The sequence below is a fragment of the Ambystoma mexicanum genome, unplaced genomic scaffold (genome assembly GCF_040938575.1).
Source record: "Ambystoma mexicanum isolate Mex_15411 unplaced genomic scaffold, UKY_AmexF1_1 Mex_scaf31, whole genome shotgun sequence".
Taxonomy (NCBI): domain Eukaryota; kingdom Metazoa; phylum Chordata; class Amphibia; order Caudata; family Ambystomatidae; genus Ambystoma; species Ambystoma mexicanum.
The window spans coordinates 1,836,305-1,850,300 of NW_027182446.1; the positions used below are offsets into that span (position 1 = coordinate 1,836,305).

Here is a 13,996-nt window from a genome sequence, read left to right on the forward strand (position 1 = left end):
ATGAGGCTAAGAATAAAGATGAAGCATTGCGATTTTAACAACTATTCGAATGAAGAAGCCCTTCGCTCGCAGATTATTGTAGGATGTGAAAGCAGTGAGTTCAGAAAAAGGCTTCTACAAAAGGCTCGAAATCTGGAAGAGATTCTACGCCTAGCTCGTTCCGAGGCGGCACTAACAGCACAGGTAGAAGGTCTTGATGACATCACCATCCTCCACGGGAAGCATGAAAGTTTGCACAAACTTGAGAGTAACACCAAAGGAAATACAGACCCATTCTGTTATCGGTGTGGACATGAATATCCTCATGAAGGCATCTGCCCTGCCATGGGTCAAATCTGTTCTGCCTGTGGAGGAGAAAATCATTACAAAGCTGTATGTTTCATTTATCGCAGCAAAACCAGAGGGAGTGGAAGGAATAGACGCCCCTCACCAGAAAAAGAGTTTAGGCGTATGAGTCCCAATCGTGAATCACACTACCAGAATGACACATCACGCCGCCGACAACGAGAAGAACTGTCGGAGAGAAGACAATCAAAACCCACACATGAATGGCGCGACAACAAACCGTCATCTTCCGGGCGGAGAAGACGCCCCCGACGATATGTCAGGTGTCTGGTGGAACAATCACATTCTGACAACATCTCCAGCACATCCTCAGAGGACAAACCCAAGAAGGAATCAAATCCACGTAAAGGAGAACCCAGGACAAAAGGCTACTTGTATGCACTGGGAAACCCCACAGCAAAAGAGAATAGCCCCACTCTCATCATCGATGTCAACCAGGTGGCGGCTGAGTTCCTAGTCGACACAGGAGCCACTGTGAATGTAGTGAGTGAGGAAGTGTACAACAACATGCCAAATGCGCCACGACTTCAACCAGCGAGAGCACTCATCTTCCCATATGGTTCCAAGACGCCACTACCTTGTAAAGGTTTTTTCACGGCATCATGTCGATACAAAGATCACGTAAAAGAAATACCCATGCATGTCCTCGAAGCAGCCACGGAGAGTGGATGCATTCTAAGCTACAAGTCGGCCGTCGACATGGGTCTAATTCATATCTTATACAGACTCATGATGCACAAACACCTGGATCCCACTGCCAACATTGACAAGATTTTCCCTGCACTATTCAAAGGACTGGGAAAATTGAAGGACAGACAAATTGAATTGCACATAGACAACAGTATCCCTCCGGTAGCACAACACTACCGTGGTATTCCCATCAATATACAGAAGCAAGTAGAAAACGAATTAATGAAACTTTTGGAAGCAGACATAATCGAACCTGCTGAAGGCCCCACTCCTTGGGTATCCCCCATTGTACCAGTCCCAAAGAAAGACTCTGCTGACATTCGTATTTGCGTGGACATGAGAAGACCTAATGAAGCAATCTTGAGAGAACGTCATCAATCTCCCAGAATAACAGACATGGTGCACTTGCTTAACGGAGCCACCATATTTTCAAAGTTGGACCTCAATAAAGGGTACCATCAGTTAGAACTCCACAAAAGATCCCGGTACATTACCACTTTTGCCACTCACCTGGGCCTCTACAGATACAAGCGGCTCAGTTTTGGAGTTTCATCAGCAGCCGAGATATTTCAGTCAGAAATTCATAATATAATAAAGCACGTACCGAATTGTCTAAATTACAGTGACGACATCCTTGTGTTTGGACAAACCCAAGAACAGCACGACGACACCCTCATGCGCGTATGCATGGCACTGGAAGAAGCACACCTCACCCTGAATAAGGACAAATGTGAATTTAGAAAACCAACCCTGCGGTTTTTCGGCCACATTTTCTCCAAAAATGGAATGACTCCAGATCCCGAAAAAGTCAACGCACTCACAAACACAACACCACCGACCTCTGTCACCGACTTGCGCTCATTTCTGGGTCTGGCAAGCTATTGCACGAGGTACATTAAAGATTTTGCATCCGTCAGTGCACCCTTGAGAACCCTCACTAAACTGAACGTCGATTTCCGATGGACGGATGAATGCCAACAAGCGTTCCAAATCATCAAGGATCGCATCGCTGATGCCAAAAACATGGCATATTTTGACCCGCAGAAACACACAGAGCTGATAGTGGATGCCAGTCCAGTCGGCCTAGGAGCCATCTTAACTCAACTAGATCACAATGATAACCAAGCCATACACATAGTGTCATACGCCAGTCGCAGCCTCTCAAAAACTGAACGAGCATATTCACAAGCGGAGAAAGAAGGTTTGGCGGTTGTGTGGGCATGCGAACATTTTCATTTGTTCCTATATGGAAAACCTTTCACCATAGTCACTGACCACCAGGCACTACTATTCATTTATGGGAATGCTCAAGCCAAGATGCCTCCCAGAATAGCTCGATGGGCCTTAAGGCTACAGGACTATCAATTCAACATTATTCATCGACCCGGGAAGGAACAGAATCCTGCAGATTTTCTTTCACGTCATCCCAATCAAGACTGCCACTCCGATCCATCCATTGCAGACCAATACATTAAGTATGTGGTCCAAGAATGCACACCACAAGGACTGGACATGGAACACATTGCCAGAGAAACCAACCTAGACCCAGCAATACAGGTCATTTTGAGATGTCTTGAAACAGGACATTGGAAACAAGCAAAACACCTCAAAGAAGGTGCAGAAGAAGAAACCAAGCAAGACATCACCTGTCTACTCACGGTGAAAGAAGAACTTGCAGAAACAGAGGGACTCCTACTGAAAGGGACAAAATTAGTTATTCCTCGCTCATTAAGGAAAAGAGTCCTTGATCTTGCACATGAAGGACACCGGGGAATAATGTCCACAAAAAGGATGTTAAGACAAAGGGTATGGTTTCCTCAGCTAGACACTCAAGTGGAAGAACTACTGAAAACATGTCCCACGTGCGTAGTTCTTAACCCTCAAACCAGACCAGAACCCCTCAGAATGACTGACTTACCCAATGGAACCTGGGAAGAAATTGCCGTAGATCATTTTGGTCCTCTGGAAGGGGGTGAATATGTCTTAGTAGTCATCGATGAATACTCGAGATTCCCTGATGCGCAAGTTGTGTCATCAACAGCAGCACATCACACCATCCCCGCATTGGACAGGATGTTTGCCACATACGGGATCCCAAAGGTAGTAAAATCGGACAATGGACCACCATTCACAGGCCAAGACTTCAAAACCTTTGCCGAGTACATGGGGTTCCACCACAGGAAGGTAACACCGTTGTGGCCTCAAGCGAACGGCACAGTTGAACGGTTCATGGGAAGTATCAAACGAACCACGCAAATAGCTCGCTTGACAGGAGAGCCACTGGAAAAATTATTATGCAAACTAATGAGAGACTATCGAAATACCCCACACAGTACCACTGGCAAGTCACCATCAGAAGTCATGTTTGGCAGGAATGTGCGAACTAGGCTACCGCACATAGAACTCGAGGAAGAACGGTACAAAGGAGATACTGAAATGAGACTACATGACGCGGCCCAGAAAATGAATATGAAAACCATGGCAGATCGGAGAAGGAGAGCCGAGGAGAATAACCTAGAGCCGGGGGACATCGTCGTAGTGCGACAGCCACAACACCGCAAAAACATGGCGTCGTTCAATGCAGAGCCCCTCACCATCACACAGAGGAAAGGCTCTCTCATCACAGCTGAAGGAGCAGCCCACACAATAACAAGAAACAGCTCTCACTTCAAGAAGATGCCTGGAATCATACCACTAGTCGAACCGTGCGTACCAATGGACACTCAGATGCGAGATGCACCCTATGAAGGAGACCAGGATGATTCCGACGCTGATGAGCTCCACTGGACACCTCCAGAGTCGCGTGAGAGAAATAACTGGAGACCCCAGAGATCCCGACGTCGACCACCGCGCCTCATTGAGGAGATGCCCTGATAATGAACTTAATGTTTAGTATCGGGGGGGTGTGATGTCGTCACATTCCTCCCCTGTCACGTGTGAGGGAACACGGGGCAACCGGAAGGGGAGGGACGGGATATGACGGGGAGGCAGGCACTCCGGAGATATCGTGTGAATAAACGGTTGTGTTAGAAAAGGCTCCGTGTCCGTGTGATCATTGAAGAGCGTGATAGCTCCTAAGATCTCGACACCGTGTGCTCACAGATGTGAAGTGCTGCTGTGTACCGTATATACAGGGAGGGGTGCTGTGTTCACGCATGGTCCTCGGACACTACACAGGGAGTGAGTGACCCGTGTGCTCACAGATGCGAAGTGGTGCTGTGTACTGTATTTACAGAGAGGGGTGCTGTGTTCACGCATGGTCCCCGGACTGTACACAGGGAGTGAGTGACCCGTGTGCGCACAGATGCGAAGTGGTGCTGTGTACTGTATTTACAGGGAGGGGTGCTGTGTTCACGCATGGTCCCCGGACTCTACACAGGGAGTGAGTGACCTGTGTGCGCACAGATGTGAAGTGCTGCTCTGTACTGTATATATAGGGAGGGGTGCTGTGTTCACGCATGGCCCTGGACTGTACACAGGGAGTGAGTGACCTGTGTGCACACAGATGCGAAGTGCTGCTGTGTACTGTATTTACAGGGAGGGGTGCTGTGTTCACGCATGGTCCTCGGACTGTACACAGGGAGTGAGTGAAATGTGTGCACACAGATGTGAAGTACTGCTGTGTGCTGTATATACAGGGAGGGGGGCTGTGTTCACGCATGGCCCCGGACTGTAAACAGGGAGTTAGTGACCCGTGTGCGCACAGATGTGAAGTGGTGCTGTGTACTGTATATACAGGGAGGGGTGCTGTGTTCACGCATGGTCCCCGGACTCTACACAGGGAGTGAGTGACCTGTGTGCGCACAGATGTGAAGTGCTGCTCTGTACTGTATATATAGGGAGGGGTGCTGTGTTCACGCATGGCCCTGGACTGTACACAGGGAGTGAGTGACCTGTGTGCACACAGATGCGAAGTGCTGCTGTGTACTGTATATACAGGGAGGGGTGCTGTGTTCACGCATGGCCCCGGACTGTACACAGGGAGTGACTGACCTGTGTGCACACAGATGCGAAGTGGTGCTGTGTACTGTATATACAGGGAGGGGTGCCGTGTTCACGCATGGTCGCCGGACTGTACACAGGGAGTGAGTGACCTGTGTGCACACAGATGCAAAGTGCTGCTGTGTACTGTATATACAGAGAGAGGTGCTGTGTTCACGCATGGTCCCCGGACTCTACACAGGGAGTGAGTGACCTGTGTGCGCACAGATGTGAAGTGCTGCTCTGTACTGTATATACAGGGAGGGGTGCCGTGTTCACGCATGGTCCCCGGACTGTGCACAGTGACCTGTGTGCACACAGATGCAAAGTGGTGCCGTGTACTGTATATACATGGAGGGGTGCTGTGTTCACGCATGGTCCCCGGACTGTACACAGGGAGTGAGTGACCCTTAGTGCACAGATGCGAAGTGGTGCTGTGTACTGTATATACAGGGAGGGGTGACGTGTTCACGCATGGTCCCCGGACTGTACACAGGGAGTGAGTGACCTGTGTGCGCACAGATGCGAAGTGGTGCTGTGTACTGTATATACAGGGAGGGGTGCTGTGTTCACACATGGTCCCCGGACTGTACACAGGGAGTGACTGACCCGTGTGCACACAGATGCGAAGTGGTGCTGTGTACTGTATAGTGCTGTGTTCACGCATGGTTCCCGGACTGAACACAGTGAGTGAGTGACCTATGTGAAGTACTGCTGTGTACTGTATATACAGGGAGGGGTGCTGTGTTCACGCATGGCCGCGGACTGTACCATAGACAACATCGCCAAAGAAAAACCCTTTGCTTCTTCTAATAAACGGTCAATGGCAAAATGGTTCACCCCACTACTTAGCACCATGAAAAGAAAAAAACGAAGACTAGAACTTGATTGGAGAAAACAAAACGACGCGGCGAACAAACTGAAATTCCTACAACACTACCGGGCTTACAAAAAGGAAATACAAAAAGCAAAGCGGAAACACAATGACAACCGAATCTTCGAAGCACCAAACACCCAAAAAGAGCTCTTCAAAATCATAAACGAAATAAAAACCCTCCGGGATGCAACAACACACCAACTCTGTCCACAAAACTCAACGACCTTGCAGACCACTTCAAAAACAAAATCACCAACATCTAACAAACCATACAAAGCAGACCGTCTGATCTGACCACGACCCCAACCTACACCCGGGAGGAGCACCCAAACAAACTACGAAGCTTTCCAGAAATATCATTGGAGACATTTGTCAAACTGGTGAATGAAAGCAATAACTCAGGGTCCCCCAAAGACCCCTGCCCACCAGACATATACAAATTGATCCTCAAACAAGGAAGGCCCATGGAATGCCACAGGAACGTCCGCAACCATTCCATCGCAACGGGCAAAGTGCCACAAGCCTTCAAAACTGCATACATCAGGCCACTACTCAAAGATACAGCGGGAAACGTAGAGGACCTCTCTAACTACAGACCCATCTCCAATATCCCGTATACAGGCAAGCTGCTCGAAACGTACATATACAAAGCAACCCAAGAGCACGGCCTACTAGACCAGGTACAAGTTGGCTTCAGACCATTGAGAAGAACGAAATCAGTTCTACTCTCAATATGGGAAGATCTAAAAATCAATGCAGACTAGGACAACAGCACTGCCTTGATACTCCTAGACCTATCGGCAGCATTTGACACAGTCAACAATGACACTCTCATAACGAGCAGGCCTCCAGATAAGGTGTGTACCAGGCAGTTTTACATATGAAAATCTTGTAAATACGACAGCTTTATTATTTTCTTGTGTACTTTTACACACAAGATTAGAGCAGAGGGCAGTGCAAAGGTCAGGTTACTTGACAGAAACCAGATTGCTTCTTTTGATTTTTATCTGCATGGAGGTAATTGCAAGCCATGTATAAAAGTCTCTGAAACAGAAAGTATTTATCCGAAGCCTTTCAAAAAAAGAAACTGCACACTGTGACAAAAGGAATGGTTTCTTTCCATTCTGCTTCTGCTGTGTTGTTTGTTGCAAATGGAAGCACTGTGCATATTTATTTTCCTAGCATTTTAGTATTGTAAAATTAATCAAATGGAAAACTTGCAATTGAGAGTTAATATTTTTTAACAAATTATGCTTTTTCCAGTGAAAGCAAACCAGTATTGCACACTTGTATTTTTCCGAGTTCCGGTGCTGTGTGCATAATCATGCGGAGGCAGATCATTTTTACTCTTATAATTTAATGAACACTCTAATTATAAAAACAGTGTGTAAAATGATGTCTATGCATGTCTAATTTACATCCATTCAACCTTGCAGTCAATCGGGTACATTACTATAAATGGTCAGTGGCAGCAGAGTCATTGTTCAAGGGTGAGTGATTGTCATTACACCAATCACAGGTGTTCTAACCTTGCAAATCTTCATGACTACAATTAAAACATCCAAAGCCTGACTCTCCAGAAAGTGGAAGCGCTGTTAAAAAAAATAACAAATGAAAATTACATTTCTAATTAAAATAGAAACTCAGCAAACCTGTCCCTGTGATAATCCAGATCGGTATTTAACTTTATACAGCGCTTCATACATGGTTCGTCCAACATCTAGGCACTGTGATTATTATACCTCATTCGATATTCAGTTACCCGACTTCTGAAGGATGTTAGCCAATAAGTTAGCTCAGCTGGTTGAGCACTCGTTGCTGCGATCTGTGCGTGATCTATAGGTTGCAGGTTCGAATCCTGGCTAGGCCAACTCAGCCTTTCATGGTCGATAAAGGAGTACCAACTTAAGTTTGATGATAATTGTGATAAATATGTTCTACGTACAGCGCTTTGCAGAAAGTGCTATATAAATAACCATTTGACCATGAGATTAGATATATGATGTATGTTATTTATAATACACTTAATACCCAGAGGTTTCTAAGCACGGACCCGGGGATCGAACCTGTGTTGGTCCATGTCGTCTTGCTTCCAAGACCCTGCGCTATCCTCCAGGGACAATAAATATAGAATTTAGCATTGAGCCCTTGCCTCTTTGCACTGTTTGTTGTATCATAACATTGGGATACCATTAGGTGGTAATAGCTCCAGGAAACAAGGACTAATTAACCATCAAAAGACAATTCTGTTATCGAACCTCAAAACGCACAATATAATTCATGCTTGCTTTACTATGTAATTGGCCAGGTTTCGGTGTTTTCAACATTTAAATATATACAGGAGAGATCAAATGGCCAGACCTTAGAGAAATAATTAAAGGTCTATTCTTTCACAATGCAGAAAGCTGCTGCATGGTAATGATTTCCATACAGTTTTTGCACACGTCGGCTGTAGGTCACATACATTTTACGCTCTTGCAAGGGAGAAAAGTCATTTTTACTCTCTTGAAATCGCATTTACTCTCAAAGTTTAAAAATAGGGAGTACAATACTCCCACCTAAAAATCTTATCTGGAGCACTGATAACGAGATTAGAAGGACTTGGAATAACAGACACCGCCCTACTATGGATCAAATCTTTCCTAACAAACAGAACGGAAACCATATGGATGAAACCCTTCAAATCCAGCCCGAGAGATTCCACCTGTGGAGTACCACAAGGATCATCCTTCTCCCCGCTACTATTCAACATATACCTTTATCTACTGATCAGAATCATCAAAAGCCACGGCCTCACCTGCTACAACTATGCTGATGATACACAAATAATCTTCAAAATACAAGACAACACGGAAAGAAACTCAACGCTAGAAAACTGCCTCCACAATGTATTCTTCTGGATGAACTCTAACTCCCTCAAAATCAACCCAGGCAAAACTGAAATAATGATTGTCACAAAAAATGGAGGAGAAAACCAATTAATCCCTTGGCCAAGGGAACTCGGGACAACCCCAGCACCCTCACCGATTGTAAAAAACCTGGGGGTTCTGATGGACAGTAATCTCACGCTAGAGCCACAAGTAAACGCTCTCCTCAAGAAATGCTTCTTCCTCCTGCGAGCGGCTAAGAGAATCTTACCGTTTCTATCGTTCACCAACAAAACAACCACCATCATCGCCCTCGTCATGTCCAAAGTAGACTATGCCAATAGCCTATACCTAGGCATGCCTGAACGACTCCTAAAAAAACTACAACGCATTCAAAACGTGGCAGCCAGACTACTTCTGAAACTACCCCGAAGAGAACACACCCCACCAGCACTGAAAACACTACATTGGCTACCAATAAAACAACGAATAAAATTCCAAACAATGTGCATTACACACAGAGCAGTACACAACAAAGGCGCTGAGTTCCTAAGAGACAAATTGCACCTACATCAACCAACAAGAACGCTCAGATCAAGCATGGACATCCGCCTGGAACCGAAGCCCTACAACAAAAGAAAACTAGGAGGATCCTCCTTCTCTCACCTAGCCCCGAAAACATGGAATGACCTTCCAAAGTACATACGTAACACAAGAAACCACCTATTATTCAGGAAATTACTCAAAACATGGTTCTTCATGTCATAACTAGAAAGACTGGCCACAGGGGCACCGAGATAACGAAAAACATCAATGAGTTTAGAGCGACTGCGATACACACCAATCAATCAATGGGAAAAGCCAAGGTAAATATACCAGGACATACCAAAGAACCAAACGGGAGACAGTCGCAATACGACCAAGGATAGCAAACACAGCAAACTAAGACAAAGACTAGAACGAATCATCAAGAGGAACATGACCTTAACTATTACCTACCTCAACAGCCCTAAGGACAAAACATAGAGAGGGAAAGGAAACACTGCATCATGGGCCCCAATGCAATGGGTGAGAAACAGAATGTTTCATCACTACACACGATCCACCAATACAAAGCAGGAAACAATGCCCCACCATGCAAACTACAACTAAAAAACAGTCCTGAGGATGTTCACCCCACGGAAACCAAAGAACCAGTCAGGACAGAAGGATACGAATGTCTGAATACACAAGCTCACCAAGACGGATCCACTAGGACAACACATCAACACAACCCCGACCCTGAACCATTCAAAGCCTCAACCGACCAAGGTCACACTAGATCACCTGAGAATAGATATCACCCACCCGGTCCCACACCTGAAGATCAGGTTCAGACGCACCCACCAATCCAAACTACACTCAATAGGATACAGTTGGATCAGCGCAACTCCACCATAGCGAGTCGGCCCACGAGGAACCAGCAACATCCCAACCAACAGGTATACAACTCTAACGGAACCATAAGTACCTAAATCAGGATACTGATCCCACTAACCCAACCCTCAATCTTCTGCATACTTAAACCCACACAAAACAACACAACCATCTCTCTGCCAGCAATCCGCACGCACTTTACCACACAGCACCAACAACACATAAACTTCACCAACAGCATTCGCCCGACCCGATACTAGCACCAAAGCCCAGCACTCGGTGTATACCGAGCTGATGCTGCCAACAGCACACCACTTATCCCACTCTCCTTCTCCCCTCTTCCTGACTAACCCTACCCACCCTTCCTGTTTACAGATCCGCCAGAGCGCCTGGGAACCAATTCCATTGGTGACGGTGCGCTATACAAGTACCGCTAACATAACATAACATCTCCCCAAGAGTGCTCTCACAACCCTGCTGTGCTCCTAGATCAAGGCAGAGCAAAGAGAGAGAAAAGAAACCCCAGCAAATTTGCAGACTTTGTCATGGAATGACCATCCATCGTTTTCTCATCAAAGGAGGTGTGTGGAGACGTCGCGAGATCTCAGGAGCGTGGTCTTGCGAGATCTTGGGGCCAACGAGATCGCGAGGACCCGCGCTCCGAGTAGAACATTGGCGGAGCACCAGGGAAGCGGTCCGCTCCAGCGCTGCTCCTGATAAGGAGACGTCTAAAAGATCACAAAGGCTATGGAGCCTGGCTTCCAGGAGCGTAAGTCCAATGCCATAGGAGGCCTCATGAGTGCCCTGGAAGCCTACAGCATGCTATCCATGTACACACCCTGCCGCCAGTGAAGTAACTGGGAGGCCCCTGACTGCAACTGTGAGTACTGCTCCTGCCCTATACATGGACAACAATTATCCACCTTTTGTATTCCTTCAATAAATACAGTTACAACCTCTCCAGGCATCCTGTTGTCCTTCAAGGCCACCACACATGTGCTATTGCTGTATAGCTCTCAACCGTTTGTGTCACAAAGGCGGGTGAAAACACACGGTTTTATTTTTGGCGGTTGAGAGGCCAATTGCAACGAATGGGCGTGCTGGTGAACTGGCGGGTGAGTCAGCTGTTACAAGGCGGGTGACACGGCAAAAGCTTGTGATTTGGGAGCTAGGTTCCTTTTCCCGAGCATACAACGCTCTCAGCGCTCAGCACGTGCATGGCTGATCTTTGAGCATGCGCAGTATGTTCCTTTTCCCGAGCATACTTTGGGGATTCTCTCAGCACCCAGCACCTGCTATTGCTATTGCTGTCTCAGCTCGTGGCACGTTTACTCCTCTGCGTGATCCTGATCATGCGCAGTTTGTTCCGCGATGTACGCAGGCACGGCTCTGCGTGCGTTTACTGCGCATGCACAAAAGATCAGTATCTCAGCTCAACGCACGCTCTGAGGATCAGTATCTGACCAGTGCGCATGTCTGTTCTTCGGGTTTGCGGCTCGGCTTGGCCGATGCAGATCTTTATCTCGGCCAATCAGCAGTCACTCCTCGAGGTCCCGAGCGGGGGATGGGCTCCTTTCCGTCTTCCTGGGACATCAAACACTACGTTTTCAAAAGTGAAATATATCCAGCAGTCAAAGCGGGCGGGAACTAAAGGGTACGCCGTTAGCTTTTTTAAAGAATACTTTGTTTATAAATGCATCCCTACTGGAGACTCGAACTTGGGCCTTCCCGGTATCAAGCCAGTGTAGCATTACACTGCTCTATCTCATCTCTCACGTGCTTGAAAGGGATAATTTATTTCGATAGACTGGGATGTAAACCCATTGCCAAACAGCTAAGAAGCCCAGTTTGACAGTGATCTGGATCTGCCTATGAATGATTGTGTGATCCTGTTTGCAGGCAATGGGAAGGGGGGGGGGGGGGTGCTAGGCATGTTCTTAAGAGGTGTGACCGGTGAAGGGGATGCTGCATGAAGGTGCAGGCTGAATGGGATAATGACACACTAATGGTGGTCATTTAAATCCATTTTCTTTCATTTTCCTCACTTTTACTAGAACTGTTGTAAAACACAATGTTGCAGGGTTCAGTGGAGGACAGGAAGGACCCATGAGTATGGAGGAGTTGGCAGAAATGGAGGCAGGGTGAGGGAACATAGTTCCACACACGTTTTAAAAACATTTTGACCACTGAATCCTTCACAATCTTTTAAGGAATAATTGGGGAATAATTTGCTGTAGGTCAGTGACCAGCGACTATTCACTCCGCTTGGTGAGAAAGCAATCATATTTTTTGGCTGCGTGTTAAGTTGTCTCTACTTGTTCTTCATAAACCTCCAGTTAATCCTGTCTTCTGTGTATGTGTTGGAGGATGCATTACTTGTGGGGAGTGGAGATGTCTTGTGTTTGTAGTATTTAATTACTAACGTAAGAATGTCTTCCATTTCTAGATCTAAGCACACTATTGTGTCATCCTACTCTGCACAACGTAAGAATCACAGGCACTGAAAAGGTAAATAACTCCTGTAGTTTGTTTCTCTGCACAGGTTGCTCTATGCTTCTGAGATAGCCTGTCTCCCACCCTGCGTTCCTGGACCCTTCATGTGCCCTTCTCTCCTGTCTTGTCTCTATTTCTCTTTCCTGCCTCATCCTGGAAGTGGTGTCCAGATCCAGGTTTAGGGTCCATATATGTGGCTCAGTGGACTAAGGCATTCTCTAGAAGGATCCATGTGTGTGTCCTCATAGTCACTGGTCCACTCAGCCCTTCATCCATCCAAGATTAACAGAACGAGTACCGCTGAGTTGTGTAACAATGAACATCGGTTAGCATCTGTCTATAACACCAAAATGCACCAGTGGGGGGGGGGCAGGAGGTTGCACTCTACAAATGCACCTATTATTTTATGTTAATACATTCCTATGCTTTCCTGTTAATTAGTAATTCGCTATTGAACCTGTATGGTGGATCACAGCACTTTGCTATAGGGGTGGAGGAGTGGAGCTCTATAAGTGAATTAAATAGGCACATTGGTAGCTACAAGTAGTGTTGGTTGTTCTCCTTCCAGATCACCTGGGGAGCAACGGAACGCCGGATCTGCACTTGGACATCTATTTGGGTGTTGTTTCGTGTCTAGGCATGAATGAGGGAGCATTCTGGAGTGGAATTGAGAGCATGAGGTAGAGTCGATGGAAAGGATGGTATGGAGTGCGGAAGTATGACCAACCCACACTCCCCTTGCCTGTACAGCTTGAGGTGATTGAAAAGGAAGCCGTTTTTCACACTTTCACACTTGTGAAGGGAGGTGTGTCAAGGACAGTGAAATGCACACGTACACGCTATCATATTCAACAATGTCATAATGTTATCATATCCATGTCTGTTGTCCATAAACCCCACTTATGAACCACCAATTAAGTCTCCTGTATATTTTTGTAACCTCTTAGCCATGACTTTTGCTAAAACTTTTACATCTATGTTTAACATAGAAATAGGATGATAATTAGCACATTTTGAAGAATCTTTCCCCTGTTTTGGAATTAATGTAATAATCGCCTCCTGCATCGAGGTACATAACACCCCATCCGAGAGAAACCGATTAAATAAAACACACAACTTGGGCGCTAGAACTGAATCAAAGGACTTATAAAACTCCACGGGCGATCTGTCTGAACCCGGAGACCTACCCAAATTGAGTTGACAAATAGCATCCCCTACTTCCATTTTTGAAATCTGAGCATCAAGTGCCTCCCTACCTTCCTCAGACAAACAAGGAATGTCAATTTTAGCAAAAAACTCTGTCAATGTGTCTTCCTGAACCTGTGAC

At 46.4% G+C, this 13,996-nt stretch overlaps 1 protein-coding gene across 1 annotated transcript in view; it reads left to right on the forward strand.

The window, feature by feature from the left end:
• Nucleotides 1-11,708: 11,708 nt before the first annotated feature.
• Nucleotides 11,709-13,996, forward strand: part of LOC138557994 (zinc finger protein 84-like) — a 343,267-nt gene continuing 340,979 nt past the window's right edge. The window contains exons 1-2 of the mRNA XM_069642664.1: nt 11,709-11,830; nt 12,623-12,684. The gene's annotated coding sequence lies outside the window, so the exon portion shown is untranslated. The remainder of the gene's footprint in view (nt 11,831-12,622; nt 12,685-13,996) is intronic.